General features: G+C 48.0%; 1 protein-coding gene across 6 annotated transcripts in view; it reads right to left on the bottom strand.

Moving 5' to 3' along the window:
• The window catches only part of STK32B (serine/threonine kinase 32B), a 372,649-nt gene that overhangs the window by 3,740 nt on the left and 350,204 nt on the right, over positions 1-18,705 (bottom strand). The window lies entirely within an intron of this gene.

Raw genomic sequence — 18,705 nt, 5'->3', positions numbered from 1 at the left:
GTGGATCACCACAAACGGTGGAAAATTCTTAAAAGAGATGGAAATACCAGACCACCTGACCTGCCTCCTGTGAAATCTGTATGCAGGTCAAGAAGCAACAGTTAGAACTGGACATGGAACAACAGACTGTTTCCAAATTGGTAGAGGAGTACGTCAATGCTGTATATTGTCACCCTGATTATTTAGCTTCTATGCAGAGTACATCATGTGAAATGCCGGACTGGATGAAGCACAAGCTGAAATCAAGATTGCCCAGAGAAATATCAATAACCCCAGATATGCAGATGACACCACTCTTATGGCAGAAAGTAAAGAAAAACTAAAGAGGCTCTTGATGAAAGGGAGAGAGGAGAGTGAAAAGTTGGCTTAAAACTCAATATTCAGAAAACTAAGATCATGGCATCTGGTCCCATCACTTCATGGCAAATAGATGGGGAAACAATGGAAACAGTGAGCGGCTTTGTTTTGGGGGGCTCCAAAATGACTGCAGATGGTGACTGCAGGCATGAAATTAAAAGACGCTTGCTCCTTGGAAGGAAAGCTATGGTCAACATAGACAGCATCCTAAAAAGCAGAGACATTACTTTGCCAACAAAGGTCTGTCTAGTCAAGTCTATGGTTTTTCCAGTAGTCATGTATGGATGGGAGAGTTGGACTAAAAAGAAAGCTGAGTGCTGAAGAATTGATGCTTTTGAACTGTGGTGTTGGAGAAGACTCTTGAGAGTCTCTTGGACAGCAAGGAGATCCAACCAGTCAATTGTAAAGAAAATCAGTCCTGAATATTCATTGGAAGGACTGATGCTGAAGCTGAAACTCCAATACTTTGTCACCTGATGGGAAGAACTGACTCACTAGAAAAGACCCTGGTGCTGGAAAAGATTGAGGGCAGGAGGAGAAGGAGAAGACAGAGGATGAGATGGTTGGATGGCATCACCAATTTGATGGACATGAGTTTGAGCAAGCTCTGGGAGCTGGTAATGGACAGGGAAGCCTGATGTGCTGCAGTCCATGGGGTCTCAAAGGGTGAGACATGACTGAGCGACTGAACTGAATTTATCTCACAAAGAAATACCTGAACAGATAAGCACCCAGACATACAAAATACTCCATGACAAACAGTGTTGAGGGCGTTTAATTCTTTAAAAAATTTTTTTTTTCTTGAAGTATAATTGATCTGCGTCATGTTAGTTTCTGGTGTGCAGCAAAGTGACTCAGTTATATATCTCTACTAGTCTATTTATATGTTCTTTTTCATATTCTTTTCCATTGTGACTTATCACAGGACATTGAATACAGCTGCCCTTGTCATTTATCTATTTTATGTACAGTAGTTTACATCTGCTAATCCCAGACTCCTAATTTATCCCTCCTCCCTTCCTTCTCCCTTTGGTAACCATAAGTTTATTTTCTATGTGAGTCTGTTTCCATTTTGTAAATAAATTCATCTGTATTGTATTTTAGATTTCGCATGTAAGTGATATCATATGATATTTGTCTTTCTCTGTTTAACTTACTTCCCTTAGCATGATAATCTCTAGGTCCATCCATATTGCTGCAAATGGCATTTTCATTCATTTTTATGGTTGAGCAATATCCCATTGTGTGTGTGTGTGTGTGTATATATATATATGTATGTATATATTACACTACATCTTCTTTATCCATTCATCTGTTGATAGACATTTAGGTTGCTTTTGTATCTTGGCTTTTGTAAATACTGCTGCTATGAACACTGAGGTGCGGGGTTTTCTTTGGATATGTACCCAGTAGTGGGATTGCTAGATCATATGGCAACTCTATTTTTAGTTTTTAAGGCTCCTCCTTAAAAATAGTGGTTGCACCAATTTGCCTTGAGGGAGCAGGGATGTGAACACTGCATTTCCTAACAGCTGGCCACCTGGCTGCCTTCCACGTGATTGAGGAGGTCAACATCCTTCCCTTTCTGATCTCATCAAGTTCAGGATCATGCCCTAAACCACAGCTGTCACGGCGTGTAGATGGTTAGGCCAAAACATGAAGCTGAGACATTTAGGGAGGCAAAGAGAAGTCTGAGACCTGGGAAGAGCTCAGCTCAAACCCCGGATCTCAACACCAGCCACTCGAGTCAAGGGGTCAAGCTGTCTATCTTCTGAGCCTCAGTTTCCCGATCTATCACTGGGGCTATATCACTTACTTGGCAGGAGGCTAAAGGGAATCAGAGAGGATGGACATGAAATATCTAGTACAGAGCTGGAAATAATCATATTACTAGAGTTATACCTCGTTCTGAAAGACACGGATTTCAGTCTGAATGTACCTTTTACATTAGTATGTTCTGTCTGACGGAGTGCAGGCCTACTACTTGATTTAAACGAAAGAGTTGTTTGACCCAACACACTTCTGTGTGTGCTTGTCATGTGCAGAGCACTGTGGATGACTCTCAGATGAACACACACACAGCCTCAGATGGATCACAGTTTGTGTGTGTGTGTGTGTGTGTGGTGTGTATGATGGGGATGCTGTGTGTGTGTGTGATGGGGATGCTCTGTGTGTGTGTGTGTGTGTGTGTGTGTGTGTGTATTATGGGGATGCTGGCTGTGTGTGTGTGTATGATGAGGATATTGTATGTGTGTGTGTGTGTGTATTATGGGGATGCTGTGTGTGTGTGTGTGTGTGTGTGTGTGTGTGTGTGTGTGTATGGTGGGGATGCTCTGTGTGTGTGTGTGTATGTGTGTGTGTAGTGGGGACACCTAGTATTTGGAACCATGCTAGTATTTGAGCAAGTCCTTCAGCCAACGCGGAAATACCAGCAGCAACACAGTGGTTTATAAGAGAGGGAATTGGTGGCTAACGCCTCCTGTCCTTTGTCTTCTTGCAGGAACGAGGACCAGGTGTGCAGTCCATCTGCCTCTGAGGCTTGCACCCTCCAGGGGGGACAACTGGGACAGGCAGTCAGGATAAAACACATCACCCCAGTGGAGGAGGGGTGAGGACCAAGGGGACAGAGCTGGGATCTAAAGGACAGAGTGGGCGGGGAGGGGAGGGTCCAGGGGGCGGGAAGGGGTGATTGGATTTCTTCTGCAAGGCTGGGATTGTCTGAGAATCTTGCTCCTGTTTTCTTATTCCCTCCCATTCATTCAGAGAGACCCTCTCAGGCATCTCTAGAGAGAAAATCAGATCAGAAATAGGGAAAACTCAAATGACTAAGGAACCTATGGAAGTGAAAAGGAAATTGTTTCACTTACAAAGTAGGACATCACTCTTTGGTTCACATCTGTGATGTTGCATAATTCTCTAGGTATATTGCAAGATAAAGATGAATGCAATTAAGATTTTCTTTCAAGTGCCCAAACATAACATAGATAGCATTACTATCTCTAGACTTCTGTACTCTCTGATTATAATGCAAAAATAAAGCTTCAAAAGCTGCATAATAAAGAATGGAGCCTATAGACGAGGGAGCTGCAGGAAGGGAGAGATGGAGTCTGAAGTATTGTGTAGATCAAGGAAGGCTTCTTGCAGGAGGCAGCTTTTGAGCTGGGCTTTAAGGATTGGTGTGGAATGTGGGTAGCTGGAGGGAGGGAAGAAATTTGAAATGAAAGGACACCAGTGCAGCAAGGCACAGAAAGTGAAAAAAAAAAAAAAATTCCAGGGTGGATCAGAGTCTTTTCTGGAGCTGTGTAGTTTCAGCCATTTCAGCTCCTCCTCTTGGACAGAGCTGTTTTAAAGAGAACTGGCTCTTTCAAGTCTCCCCACTTCTATGGAGGGTCGTATGTGCAACAATATGACCTGAGAGCTGGGGGCCTCGAACAGCAAGTAAATGAGATGTGAGTCACGCCGCTTGCAACTTACCACCAGGCTCAGTGTGAGATGAGGAGACAGAACCAAGAAGGACGGACCCTCTCTAGACACCCACCATCCCCCTACAGGCCTACAGAACTGGATTCTGGTCTAGTTCTGGGAGGTTCCAAAGCCTGCCTTCTTCCCTCTGAATCTACAGTCCCACCCACCTACCAACAATTCACCATCCATCTACCCATCCACTTTCTCTTCACCTATCCATATGTTCTTCTCCACCGACCCATCCATCCATCATCCATCCATATGTCAAACTATCTGTCCCACCCCACCCCTTGTGTCCACTCCTATTCACCCAACTGTCCCCCCATCCACTTACTTATTCACCTACCCATCCATGCACCTCCTATATAGAAATCTATCTACCTCATCCATTCATTATCCATTCATTCATCAATAAATCTCTTCGTCCACCCATCAGCTCATCATGTATCTACTGACTCACCTGTCCATCAATTCAGTATCCACCCCATCCATTGATTCCCCCAGAGATCCCCTATTTACCCATCCACCCGCACAGCTACCTCCCATCTATCACCTGTTCATCTACTATCCATCCAGCCATCTATCCATCCACCACCCTTCTGCCTATTCATTCATCCATCTACTCCCATATTTCTATTCATCTGATCAATCATCTGATCTACCTATTACTCCCATCTCCTTCCACTCATTCTTTCCACCAGCTATGTGTGTGCCAGGCTCTATGTGCCAGGCTCACAGTTGAGGCTTGGGAGCGGAACAGACAGCAAAGAGTGAATGCTCACTGTGATGAAGTCTCTGCCAGAGGAGGCAGAATGGTCTGGCATTCAGGGCCTGGGCTTAGAGCCAGCCTATCTCATTCTGTCCCCCAGTCTGCCACTTACTAGTCACATGACTTTGGGAGACTAGAGTCAAACCCAGGTCTGCCTGTCTCCAAGGCTCCTGCTTTTTCCACTGAATCTCATGTCTTTCAATCTGGATCTGGGAGGGGAGAGCGTGGAGTGATTTTGCCATGCTCTGAAGAAATTAGAAAGGCTCAGTTTGCTCAAACAGAAACCCAGGAACCAAGACAATGATGTAAAACCATATGGTTGGCCCCAAGAGCTCACTTCCATGACTAGCCCAGAGCCCAGTTATCTATATTTCAGGAGGAAATGAAAAAGGATTTTACATATCTTAGTAGATGTAGCCCAAGTCTACTGATGCAAATTGGCTAGTTATCTCTGCAATGGCAGGAACATTTAATTTTCTCAGCCAACTTTATCAAATTAATTGTCAGTTTTGTGACCAGAATTCTGAGTGATGAATGTGAATACTCTCAACGTCCCAAACTCAAGCATTAATTGTCAGAAGGAAGTGTTCTGTGATGGAGACCCTCGATTAAGGAGAACAGGACACATTAAAATTCGTCGTAATATGGGCTGGAGGCATTTTTCAAAGGCAAAGCACTACATAGGACGAAAAGAAAATGGTTAGCAATCAAACTAATTTCAAACCAAGCTCTTTCACACCCCGAGGATGCAGTCAGATTAATACCAACATTGATCTACAGCCTCAAATCCTAGGTGTGGCCTGGCTTCCTGGTTCAGAGTGAGCATCTCTCCTTTGTGCTGGGCGCTTCAAAAAGGAAAACACTTCGAGTACTGCCACACCTGTTCATGCCACGTCACTGGCTATATGTGTCCAGAACTGTGTGGCATCTTGGAGTGGCCGTGTGGCATGGTGGGAGAATGCAGTCTTTGGAATCATATAGAATTCAATCAGGATCCCAGCTTTGCTGTGAGTGGCTGAGGGACCTGGGGGAACTCACCCAACTTCCTGAAGCCTCTCGTTCCTCGCCTGTAACACAGCCACGATACCACCTCTTTAAAGAAAATGAACAAATGCATAGTATCCACCTGCCTATAACAGGCACTTTATAAAGGGCAGGGGTTTTTATGATGATGATTGCAGTGTGGATGTGTGATGCGTGCGTACTCAGTCATGTCTGATTCTTTGCAATCCCATGGACTGTAGCCCACCACGGTTTTCTGTCCATGGAATTCACCAGGGAAGAATACTGGAGTGGGTAGCCATTTCATCCTCCAAAGGATTTTCCCAACCCGGGGATTGAATCTGCATTTTTTTTTTGCCTCCTGCATTGGCAGGCAGATTCTTTACCACTACGCCACCTTTCTTTGTTATTGATTGCAGTGTGGGGATACTCCCATTTCACAGATGGAGAAACTGAGGATCAGTAAGTCAAGGTTAACTTCCTGTGGTAGTTCTGATGAATGTCTCCCAGCAAAGAGGCCCCCACAAATGGTTCCATTCTGGGGGGTCAAGGAGGGAGACACAGAAAAGTGCAGGGTACTGGAACGGGGTACACATAGAGTGGCTGAAATCCAGTTGCACAAGTCGCAGCGGGATCCAGAGGGGTCTGCAACCAGGAAAGGCTGGGCATGGAACTCGTGCCTGGAACGGGTCTCCAGCCTGGTGATGGTCTCCCCTCCTCTGGGGAAGGGCCACAGCGTGCCATCTGTGACCTTGCATCAGCCGGCCGGGGCAGGTGCCCAGACAGTGTGTCCTGGAACGCTGGGCAGGAGGATGCAGGAATGGACGCCCAGCCAGGTTTCCGCTGCTCATCAGCCGCCTGTCTGCACAGGTTGGCAGGCTCTGTCTCAACACACTGAGGGGAAAAGGAAGCCAGTCCCAGCCGAGTGGAGTAGCAGGGTATCCTCGCTGGACAAGAATTCATGACCCCTGGCAGAACTGGCGAGCTCACAGACCTTGTGGATGACAGTTTGCACAAGTCAAACTGGAGCTTCATCTCTTGTGGCCAAGGGAGTTGCTAGTTTGTGTGTATATGTAAGTGCTGGTTTAAAAATTAAGGCAAAATGATGTCTGACATGGCACTTAATTGACACAGTACTATATTGGCCTGGTAATTTTGTGTATAATAAATATTACTAGCAAACATTTGGGCAGTGCTGACTGATCATGTAGGGAGGGTGTTAAGGGCTTAACATCTGTTCACTCACTGGTCCATACGACAATCTTTCATGTGGGGTAGGTTTTAACACACCCTTTCCTGGTGGCTCAGACAGTAAAGAATCTGCCTGCAATGTGGGAGGCCCGGGTTTGATCCCTGGGTTGGGAAGATCCCCTGGAGAAGGGAACGGCTACCCCCACTCCAGAATTCTGGCCTGGAGAATTCCACAGACAGAGGAGCCTGGCAAGCTACAGGTCACGGGGTTGCGAAGGGTTGGACACAACTGAGCAATTTTCACTTTCACCACTTTACAGATGAGGAAACTAAGGCACTAGTGTGAGGTCCGAGGTCACAGAGTAAACATGAATCAGGATTCAAAATCAGGCAGTCTGATTCCAGAGGCTGTGCTCTTAGCTGTTACATATAGTGCCTGTCTACAGTTAATAAAAGCCAGAGTCAAAGTTACTGGAACGTTCTGGAAGGACATGCACCAACTTGAAAAACAGTTGTCTCTTGGGGGATAGAAGGTGGATATTGAAGAGAAGCAAACAGTCACCTGGTCTAATTGTTTGCACACGGCAAGGATCCCTTCTCTAGCATCCCTTGCACGGAGCCAGCCCGTCTTAACCCAAACCCCACTGCCCTCCTCCCCAGATAGTCCACTTCACTTGGGAACTGCTCACATCCTTAGAAACTTTTCCTTCATTTAGAATTGCAACTGAGAAATCTGTGGCCTGATAGCTCCTCCCCCTTGGCCTTTGGTGCACTTCCTGGAATTATTCAGATGATTCTAATCTTTCTCTTTCTAGGGATATACCTCCAATTCTTAAGAGCCCCCTGAACTAACCACCTTCCACTGTCCCCCAGGTTCACCCCACCCCACTCTCCACCTGCTCTCCAGCCTGGGAGTCTGACTTGTAGCTGCTGCTGCTAAGTCGCTTCAGTCATGTCCGACTAGGATTTGAATCAAAAGCTCCCAAGCTCTTTGGGCTTCCAGGGCTTGACCCCTCGGGAGCCCTGGCAGAAATGAGGAGGAGCAAGGGCATTAAGTCTGGGCATCAAGTCCCCAGTCCTCTTCCTGTGCTGGCCCCTGGGGCTGCTGAGAACCTTGGAAGGTCACTGCTCCAATCAAGGGAGCCTTCTGGATGGCCTCCCTCTCATCTCTTCAACCTCCCAGTGGGAACACCTTGCCTTTCCCGAAGCCACATTTCACTTACTGCACAAGCCTCTATGACGCCCGTATAGCCACACCTTTGTAAAGGGTCCTTTGTAGATAAATTATCCTTGGAGAGTGTCTCCTCTGCAACTCTGACCGATACATCATTTTTAGCTCCCCATGAGATGTCTCTTCCTTCAGTAAAAGCTCAGTATAACTGGCTGTTCTACTTTCAAACCTCATCACTTATTGGGACGATCACCTTGTATGCAACACTTATCTTGCAAATTCAATAACAGCCTTTGGCCAGAAGCATTAAAATTCTATTTTATCTGCTATTGCCTCAAGCAAAACCTATTTGAAGAAGTCTGAGGATGGAGTCAGCTGCACCTTGGGTGTGATATAGCAGAAAGGAGGGGATTATCTTATTAAGCATCCTCTCTCCATATATATATATAGACCCCTTTCTCAAACAGATGAGCTCTGGGGGAAATAGAAGGGATGGCGGCCCCAGATTTCTGAGTGATAGGGACTGAGATTCTTTTGAGTTCATTCTTACTCAACATCTCCTCATTTAACACCTACACCCAGCCTTCCAGGTAAAGTCAGGCAAATGACTCCTTCTCTGTAGATGTCATGTGTGTGTGCTAAGTCACTTCAGTTGTGTCTCTTTGTGACCCCATGAACTGTAGCCCGCTAGGCTCTTCTGTCCATGGGATTCTCCAGGCAAGAATACTGGAGTGGGTTGCCATGTCCTCCTTCAGGGGATCTTCCCGACCCAGGGATCGAACCTGCGTCTCATGTGTCTCCTGCATTGTAGGCAGATTCTTTACCACTGAGCCACCAGGAAGTCCTCTGTAGATGTCAATACTTGCAAATCAAGGTCGTGGTGAGGATTTATTTTAGATAAAATGTAAATGTGTATAAAGCATCAAGCACAGTGCATGGCATGTAGCAGACTTTTAATATTCTATAAAATGGAAACCTTATTTCACTTAACTGGCTAGAATGAGATCTCCATTCCAGGGAGAAAATGAGACCACCACTTCCAACAACAACATTTACTCTAAAACAGATCACCGGATCCTATTTATAGCTTTCAAAATTACACATAGCCTTATTTCACGTAGGATTTATTAAGGCTTATAAATATTCATATAAAAATTAGGGTACCTCTTTTTGGCTAGAGAAAACTGATTGAAGGAAAAATAAAGATGGGCCTTCAAATGAGTTAAATCTGAGCAGACCAACGACCATATACAACAAGGTTGTATACAGTTGAGGCAATTTGTCAGGGTCTGTGTGTCTCCTCTGGCTGACTGAAAACTTGCCGCGTTTTATTTTCTGTGGCTGAGATGGATATGTCAGGATCAGCTACGCTTTTTTATCCAGCTGCAATTTCCTTTGACTGAGACCCCAGCGAAAAGGACAGAGGGCCCTGGTTCCTGTGTGATTTCTTGATTTTGAGTTTTCATGGAACTAGAGTTTCCCTCCGGTCACTTTCCTCGGGGGCTGAAATTCCTCCCGCGGTTCCAGGCCACGGAGTTGATTTTCCCTGGCCGTTTTCTTGTCCTTTGGAAAGGCGTCGCTCTGCTTCCCGTTTCTGGATTCCCAGAAAGCCTAGCCTTCACTAACTCAATCGCCTGGCCCCTCTCTCCACTCTCCCGCAGACACATCACTGCAGTTATGCTTTTATCAGTTTCCCTGACCGTGAGACAGGCAGGAAGACATCTACGGATAGACCTGCGACGAGAACTGGGCGAGAAAGTGGCTGCGGGTCCCCGTCCCCACCCTGAGGCTGGACACACAGCAGGTGCTTTTGACTGTCAGCCGCTGTTCCCTTTCACCTGCTCCTGTAAAATCGAAGTTTGCACCACATTTGGAATCGCAGACTGCAGAGAATGTCAGTGCACTGGCCTTGATTTCAGAGGCTTCATTCTCAGAGTCGGCCTCTTCCTAGCACGGAAGTTAGAAGGAAGGTGCCTGTGGAAACGTTTCCCCATTTTGTATAAGAATCTGGGAAAAGTGACTATAACTCTGTCCCTCCTTCCCTGTGGGTTGTTGAAGAGCTGAGAAGGATGTCAAAGTTTTCGGTCAGTGACACAGACCCCGGTCAAGTCATGGAGTCACTGATACACAGCCCAGCCTTTGATGACATACTTATGGGGCCTGAGGCTCAGAGAAGCTGGAACCCCACCAGGCTGGCCGCCGAGAGCAGCAGGGCCAGGATCTGCAGTGTCCACTCCATTCCCAAGTCTGAGATGACTTGTCCTCATACCTCTTTGCCAACAGCTCCCAGAGGCTCCAGGCCACAATGAAGGGTCTGTATCTACCTGCTGGGAACCTCCAAGGAGGCCACATGGGCAGATGAAGTCAGCAAACTTTGAATACACCGTGATTCACATTAATTTGTATCATCTGGGCCACCTGATGCGAAGAGTCGACTCACTGGAAAAGACTCTGATCTGGGAAAGATTGAAGGCAGGAGAAGGAGGAGACAGAGGATGAGCTGGTTGGATAGCATCATTGACTCAAAGGACATGAGTTTGAACAAACTACAGGAGATACTGAAAGCAGGGAAGCCTGGCGTGCTGCAAGTCCATAGGGCCGCAAAGAGTCAGAAAGGACTGGGTGACTAGTACCATCTTGGACCTGCAATGTCCAGGCTCACCAACAGATGGCGTCTACACTGCTAGTGGCCACTCCTTGTCTGACCGTGCACAGTGACGGGCCCCTTTGCATTTTGATCTATTGCTTGGGCTTCCTTGATTGGTCAGATGGTGAAGAATATGCCTGGAATGCAGAAGACCTGGGTTTGATTCCACGGTTGGGAAGATCCCCTGGAGAAGGCAATGGCTACCCACTCCAGGATTCTTGCCTGGAGAATTCCACGGACAGAGGAGCCTGGTGGGCTAGCCCATGGGATCACAAACAGTAGGACATGACTGAGTGAATAGCACTTTCATTATACTTTGGGCTCTGGAGCCAGACTGCCTCCTTGTACTCCCCTCCCTCCCTGCTGTCTCTTGGACATGTGCCCTCCACCCGCTCTGTGCCTGCCCTTCTCCAGCCGTGAAATGAGGAATAAAAGTAGCCGGCTCACAGGATGGATGTACAGACTAAACGTCAGACAGCGAGTGTCCTGTAAAAATGAAGCCTAATAACATCAGCTCCCTTCAAGTCAGGGCCATACAGGACACACTGGAGAGAAGAACCTCAAAGACACCACTGCAGAAAGTAGCCCCTTCCTTCATCTCACAGAGCTTGTTCTACCAGAAAGTGAGCCCCATGAGAACAGGGACCTGGCTCCCACTCTATCCCCGGTACCCCAGCCAAAGGGGATGCAGAATAAGCATCTGCTGGACAACTGGATGAACGCATATGTGGCAGAAAGAGCCCAGAATCCAGTGGATGGAAGATTAAGTTTCAGGTCCTTCATGTTACAATTAAGAGCTGCAAGAGGTCAGGAGGAAGAAGGAGGAGGAGGAGAAGGAGAAGCACCTTTAGGAAAATGTGATGGGTAAGGATTTGAGTAACGGTCCTCAACAGGGGCAATTTGCCTCCCAGGTAAAGTTTGGGGCCATTTTTGGTGTCATAGCTATGGAGGTGCTACGGATATCTAATGAGTAAAAGGTCACAGATTCTGCTAAATATATTACAAGATATAGAACTGTCCCCACATCAAAGAATTGATGTTAAGAGTCATCAAATGTCAACAGAGCTGAGGCTGAGAAGCCCTGGATTAAGGAAACATGATCTAAAAACCGTAAAATCACATACAGTCATTGTTGGTAGTATTACTAAATATAGCATATGCAGTATTTGATTATTAAAATGTAACGTTTTCAAGGGCTGCAAAGGTAGCTTTAGTATGACTTTAAATGTTTAAGTTCTTAACAAGATGAAGCAGATAGAAAATTCCTTTCTCATCAGGGGCTTCTTATACTGCAAAGCTTTGTCAACTGCTATTGAAAAGACCTTTTGGAAAAATCACCCTGCTCTGATCTTTGGCTAAAATTGGAGGATAAGCCCCATGGTGCATTTCTCAAACTAATGGAAGCTCAGCTGCCTGGGTTCTTGGAAGCCTGGACCAGTCCCTGGAACCAGATGCTCCACCTCGCTCAGTGGCCTTTTGCCAGCTGAGACCATGATCCATTAATAACTGTGTTTCCAGAAAATCAGGCAGTGCTAATTTTAATTTTGTTCTCTGTTTAGAAAGTGAGGTCCAGAGAAGTCAGACCTAGGGCATCTCCTCCACGTTTGCACAGTAGTCCAAGCAAGTCTGTATCCCAGCCTGTCCCCTTCAGGCTTCAAGCATCCTGAGGTCATGGGTTCTGCTACATCCACTTCTGTGTCCCCAGGTTGGTACCTGGGTTATGACGCAGGGTTATGATGCATCTGTTAAAGGACCAATGAGAATCTTCCTTGAGAGCTGATATAGTGGATGCCCAGCTCGTGTCCCCTTCATGCCTAGGACAGTAGTCCCGTGATGCAGGGGAACCTTTGCTCTGCCCAAGAGCTTCTGCTAGTTGAGCAAGCACACCTGGCCCATCCAAGAGGCAGGAAGCTGTGGAGGGTGTTTGAGTCTTCAGCGGCATCCTTTAACAGATGAGGGCTCAAAGTGGCAGATGAATGATTCAAGGCAAAGGAGGAAGAGGACTGGAGGGTCTGCCATGTGTATGCATCACTGACATCATCTTGGGCCCATTCAGTTCCTCCTGTCCTCCCACTACACTGCCCAGGACTGGGCTGTGCAATAAACCTCTTCTCTGCTGTCAGTGGATTTTTAATGAATGTGTGTGTGTGTGCTCAGTTGTGTCTGACTCTTTGTGACCCCATGGACTGTAGTCCACCAGGCTCCTCTATCTGTAGAATTTTTCAGGCAAGAATACTGGAATGAGTTGCCATTTCCGCCTCCAGGGGATCATCTTCCCTACCCAGGGATCGAACCCTTGTCTCGGGCATCTCCTGCATTGGCAGGCAGATTCTTTACCACTGCGCCACCTGAACAGCCCCTTTGTAATGAATAGATATTGTTTAATGATCATAGATATTGTTTAGCTTCCCAGATGGCGCTAGCAGTAAAGAACCTGCCTGCCAATGCAGAAGATCTAAGAGATGCAGGTTCGATCCCTGGGTGGGGATGATTCCCTGGAGGAAGAAATGGAAAGCCCCTCCAGTACTCTTGCCTGAAGAATCCCAGGGACAGAGAAGCCTATAGTCCACAGAGCTGGACAAGACTGAAGCTATTTAGCCCACAGCACAATGATCATTAGGTCCAAGTAGCATCTTTGCTCTGTTAGTCTCCAAATAAAGACAAAGACCTTGGCTGACATATTTTTGGCACCCACTCATCATGAATCAGATAGGGTCTTGACTTAGGAATGCAGTTTCTGTATCTAAGCACTTCCCTCCATAACTGAGCTTAACTGTAAAACTCCGGATGGTTCCTCAGAAGTATGAAGTGCAGCTAGGGATGCTTCCAGATTGCCATATGCCTGATCCAAGTTGTATGTAAGTTACCCACAAAAAACTTCATAATCATGCTTTATGGAGCTGCCTGCCTGTCTCACTTTTCGATCTCAATATACAGTGCCAGTTCGCTGGGCATTTTTCATTCCCTCTGTACTTGGGGACAGTTTTAGATGGAATTCTTTTGGGCTTCTCAGGTGGTTCAGTGGTAAAGAATCCGCCTGCCATGGCAGGAGACACAGGAGACTCGGGTTTGATCTCTGGCTTGGGAAGATCCCCTGGAGGAAATGGCAACCCACTCCAGTATTCTCGCCTGGAAAATTCCATGGACAGGGGAGCCGGGTGGTCTACAGTCTATGGTGTGGCAAAGAGTTGGACACAAGTGAGCGTGCACAAACACCTGTGACTCAGCCAAGAATTAACTGGAGGATGCGGGGTTTAGGTGCATGGGTCTCCAATAGAAATTCTGAAACCCTGAGGCGTGACTGGAAAGATATGTAAAATATAGAGTCACAGGCCCATTCTCCCTGCTTTGGATTCAGAAGGATGCTGTACTTGTTTTCTAGGGTGGCTGTAACATGGTACCCCCACCTGGATAGTTTATAACAACAGAAATGTATTGTCTCACAGTCTGGAGGCCAGAAGTCTGAAGTCAAGATGTCAGCTGGGTTAGCTCCTTCTGGAGGGGTTGATGAGAACCTGTACCAGGGCCCCTCTGGCTTCTGGTGGCGGTGGGTCATCCTTCGCATCCCTCGGTTTGCAGATGCATCACTCTAATCCCTGCCTCCATCTTCACACGGTCTTCTCCATGTGTCTGTGTCTCTTATCTTCTTATTAGGACACCACTCATACTGGATTAATGAGCTCCCCTGGTGGCTCAGTGGTAAGGAATCCATTTGCCAATGCAGGAGACGCAGGTTTGATCCCTGAGTCGGGAAGATCCCCTGGAGAAGGAAATGGCAACCCACTCCAGTATTCTTGGCTGGGAAATCCCATGGACAGAGGAGCCTGGCAGGCTGCAGTCCATGGAGTCACAAAGAGTTGGGCACAGCTGATGGGCTGAACATGCATGCATGCATTTCGGATTAAGAGTTCTTTGTTCCAGTATGATCTCATCTCAGCTAATTATATCTGCAACAACCCTATTTCCAACGGTTGGAAATAAGGTCATATTTTGAGGTCCTGGTGGCTGGAACTTCAGCATATCTTTTGGGAGGTCATACTTCATCCTGTTTAACAGAGGCAGCAACTCTAAATGCTAACAGGGGATGGCGTTCCTGATAACAGTTTTCTGATAGGAACCCCTGTGACCCCTGTGACCATGGCACTTACTTCCAGTTTATCTTTGCAGTGCCCTCTGGGGAGACAAGGGCCTCCCCCGTGGCTCAGCAGTAAAGAATCCGCCTGCAGTGCACGGGACACTGGAGACACGGGTTCGATCCCTGGGTCGGGAAGATCCCCTGGAGGAGGGCATGGCAACCCACTCCAGTATTCGTGCCTCGAGAATCCCATGGACAGAGGAGCCTGGTGAGCTAACACCCACGGGGTTGCAGAGTCGGAAATGACTGAAGCAACTGTGCAGACACACAAGCCATGTGGAGCCAAGGTCTGTAATGACCGCACACGGAGGAGGAGGAGTTGTGTTTCGGGCGGATGGCCAGGCCCGCAGAGACCGAAAGGAGAAGGATCTGCTGGAGGAGGCAAGGAGAGGGCAGCTAGGTCCCAGTGGAGCGCGAAGGGAAGCTTGGCTCATGTCTCAGTGTCTCCTCTCGGCATCCCACTGGCCACGTGGCTGATGTTGGAAAGAAGGTACTTAATTTTCCAGCTTCTCCAGTGTCAGCAGAACAGGTGCTTCATAAACAGGATTGCAGAAGGAAGTGCAGGATGCATAGTGCCTAGCTCCCTAATATAAAAGAGATTTCTGGAAACCCCTTTCACTCATGCTCCTAGAGGTCTACAGGTCATGTTATTCTCCAAGTGTGATACAAATGCATCTACAAAGAGGATTGTTCAAAATATCTATGTCACCTTAATTTCTAATAGGTAAATTCTACAAACATCCCAAATGTCCACACACAAAAAATGGATAAACTATGTGTGTACTATTTATATGATGAAAAACAATTCAGCAATGAAAGAAATGAACTGATCATAAAAAAGGAAGTCCTTGCTTTGGGGCAGATCATGCCTCGTGAACTGACTTCTCACAGGCACTTTCAGTTCAGTTCAGTCAACTCAGTCGTGTCTGACTCTTTGCGACCCCATGGACTGCAGCACGCCAGGCTTCCCTGTCCATCACCAACTCCCAGAGTCTACTCAGACTCATGTCCATTGAGTTGGTGATGCCATCCAACCATCTCATCCTCTGTCTTCCCCTTCTCCTCCTGTCTTCAATCTTTCCCAGCATCAGGGTCTTTTCAAATGAGTCAGTTCTTCGTATTGGGTGGCCAAAATATTGGAGTTTCAGCTTCAGCATTAGTCCCTCCAATGAATATTCAGGACTGATTTCCTTTAGGATGGACTGGTTGGATCTCTTTGCTGTCCAAGTGACTCTTAAGAGTCTCCTCCAACACTACAGTTTAAAAGCATCAATTCTTTGGCGCTCAGCTTTCTTTATAGTCCACCTCTCACATCCATACATGACTACTGGAAAAACCATAGCTTTGACTAGATGGACCTTTGTTGGCAAAGGTATGTCTCTGCTTTTTAATATGCTGTCTAGGTTGGTCTTAACTTTTTTTCCAAGGAGCAAGCATCTTTTAATTTCATGGCTGTAGTCGCCATCTGCAGTGATTTTGGAGCCCCCCCAAATAAAGTCTGTCACTATTTCCATTGTTTCCCCTTTAGCAGAAGAGAAATTGCAGCAGGGTGGTTATGGGTGGATGTAACGTGGGTCCTTTCCCGGGTACATCATGGAGCAGGGGTGGGGTTTGACATGGAGGGGTTGGCAAGATACAAGACAGCATCCTCGTGGGGATAGGCTGGGAGAAAGATGCTGCTCCCAGCACACCTGCCCTGACAGGTAGCCTATTAGCCTCAGGGCCACTGGGGAGTAGAGACGCAGGGACAAAAGAATAGAAACCTCGGTCAAACCCACGCGCATCTCCCCTGTCAGGCCATCTTCCCTGCCTCCCGCTTTCACATACGCTCATCCTGACCACCCCCATCCGGAAGACAACTTCTACTTTCCATCTGTATTTTGCCAACTCCTGTTAACGGTGCCAGCCTCACTTCAAATCCACGACCGCAACTCTCATAGGGTCTCAGTATAGCCGGGTGATCTTACTACATTCACTTTTCCACGTGAGAAAGAACATCTGATTGTTCAAAGCCACTATATAGTTGGGTTTCTGCTAAAAACAGCCAGATGCCACCTGACAATGCAAGGAGAGGTATCTCATTTTCATTTTCTTTTTAAGGGAAGCAACTTGGGTTCTTCGGATTCCAGACTGAAGCACCTTCTGACACACAGTGCCACATACAGTGTGACTGCTATCCACTCGGGTCTGTCACCCCTCTGCATTTTCACAGGCTCCCATTTGCCTCCCAGACAGTCTCTGAGGATGCTGCAGTCCCTGCCTAAACCACTGGAGGACCCGAGGCAAGGCTGCCTGGAGCTCATTCTCACTCTGGTCCAAAGTGCCCAAGCTGGTTTGAGCAGAAGTTCCCAGGACTGACTGTCAGTGGTGGGGAAGGGACCATGAGCCTCAGAGCAGCCAGGACCACAAGGAAAATGTGATGGGCTCTGAAACCTCTTATAATCCTAGCCCTTGTCTGCTCCAAGTTTCTTCCCATCCTGCTGGGACCAAGGACATGATCAGTGGGTGAGGCTGTCTGAGTGATGAGTGATGTTGCTGAGTGAGTGATGTTGTCTGGCTTGGTGTGTGTGCGTGTGTGTGTGTGTGTGTGTGTGCGTGTGTGTGTGTGTGTGTGTGTGTGTGTGTGTGTGTGTGTTTGTATGTCTACTAGCCTAGAGCTGCAGCTGCCCAGGACAAAGGACAGGCTTCTGCCTCCTTCACCTCCCCCAGTGCCCACTGGGAATGGGGCCCTGCCCAGCCCATCAACCCAAACAGCCCTCTCCAGGGCCCTCAACCCTGCTGCACCTCCCGCCCACCCCCTGGCACGCTCCAGGAATTCAAGCTTCTAATCCAGCTGCGGGTGCCCACGTCTGCCAGGCCACCTCGCTTCTCTGTGTATTGTCCTCACTCATGGAGCTCCACGCCCTGCCCTCCTCGCCCATCAGGACACTGCCAGACATGGCACCTCCAGGAGCTTCCCTGACACCCAGGCTGAGCTGTGCGCCTGCTCTGGAAGCCGTGCCTGGGCTGCCCTCTCCCACAGCATGTGGACCCTCTGTGGCTGCCACCTGCGAGAAGCCACAAGTGGTGGAACACGGGTGAACGCATAAAGGGTCAACCGGGCAAGTGTCCATCCGGCCCTCCTGGAGGGAGGGGAGCGGATCTGATCGTCTCTGCAAGCCCGAGGCCTGGGTGAGTAACTAAATAAATGGGGCTATGTGCTGTGAGTCCTGCCTGCAGAGCCTCAGCTCCTGCCGTGTGAGCCCACGAACCCCGGGGTCTCTCTCTGAGTCATCAGGCACTGGTAGATGGACCCCCAGATAGTAACGTCGGTGGGACCAAGCCTGAGCCTCCACTTCCTTGGCTGCCGTAAGGGCAGTTGTGATCAGGGCAGTCATGTGATCAGGGCAGCCCCTCCCACCTTACCATCATCTTGTCTCCTGCCAGCCCACGATGCTGGGATCCTAGCACAGCCCACACCACGTTACCCCATCAAATAATGACAATCACAACAACAATCATAACAGTCATCCTTTTCCTGAATTACTCCTACCATGCCAGGCCGTGAATCAACCTGACAACAACCACATGGCAAGAGCGTGATTTCCACTTTGTCATTGCTGACAATGAGGCTCCGTGATGTTAAGTGACTTGCCCCAGGTCACTCTGGCAGCAGCAGACCCAGGACTTGATCCCAGGCAATTTTGCTCCAGAACTCGGGCATGTAGCCATCTGCTGGCCTGCTCCTCTGTGCCAGTATCCTGTGTGCTATCAGTCCTGCTGTGGTCACCCCACTTCACAACAAGACCCCCGAGGCCCAGAGAGGTGAAGTTGGAGCCTTGCTTGGGCCAGATGGCAGAGGCGGGATTAGAATAATGGGATCTGCCTGCAGGTTCCCTTCCAGCATCGTGGCTAGCTTCATGGCATCCAGGGGCCCCAATCCCCCAGGGAGACCATCTGTCCTTTGGAAGGGCTCTGCCCCGTGGATC

This window comes from Muntiacus reevesi, chromosome 22 (genome assembly GCF_963930625.1).
Source record: "Muntiacus reevesi chromosome 22, mMunRee1.1, whole genome shotgun sequence".
NCBI classification, from domain to species: Eukaryota; Metazoa; Chordata; class Mammalia; order Artiodactyla; family Cervidae; genus Muntiacus; species Muntiacus reevesi.
Note: the sequence above shows the minus strand (reverse complement) of the source record. Positions and strands in the feature narration are given on the sequence as shown.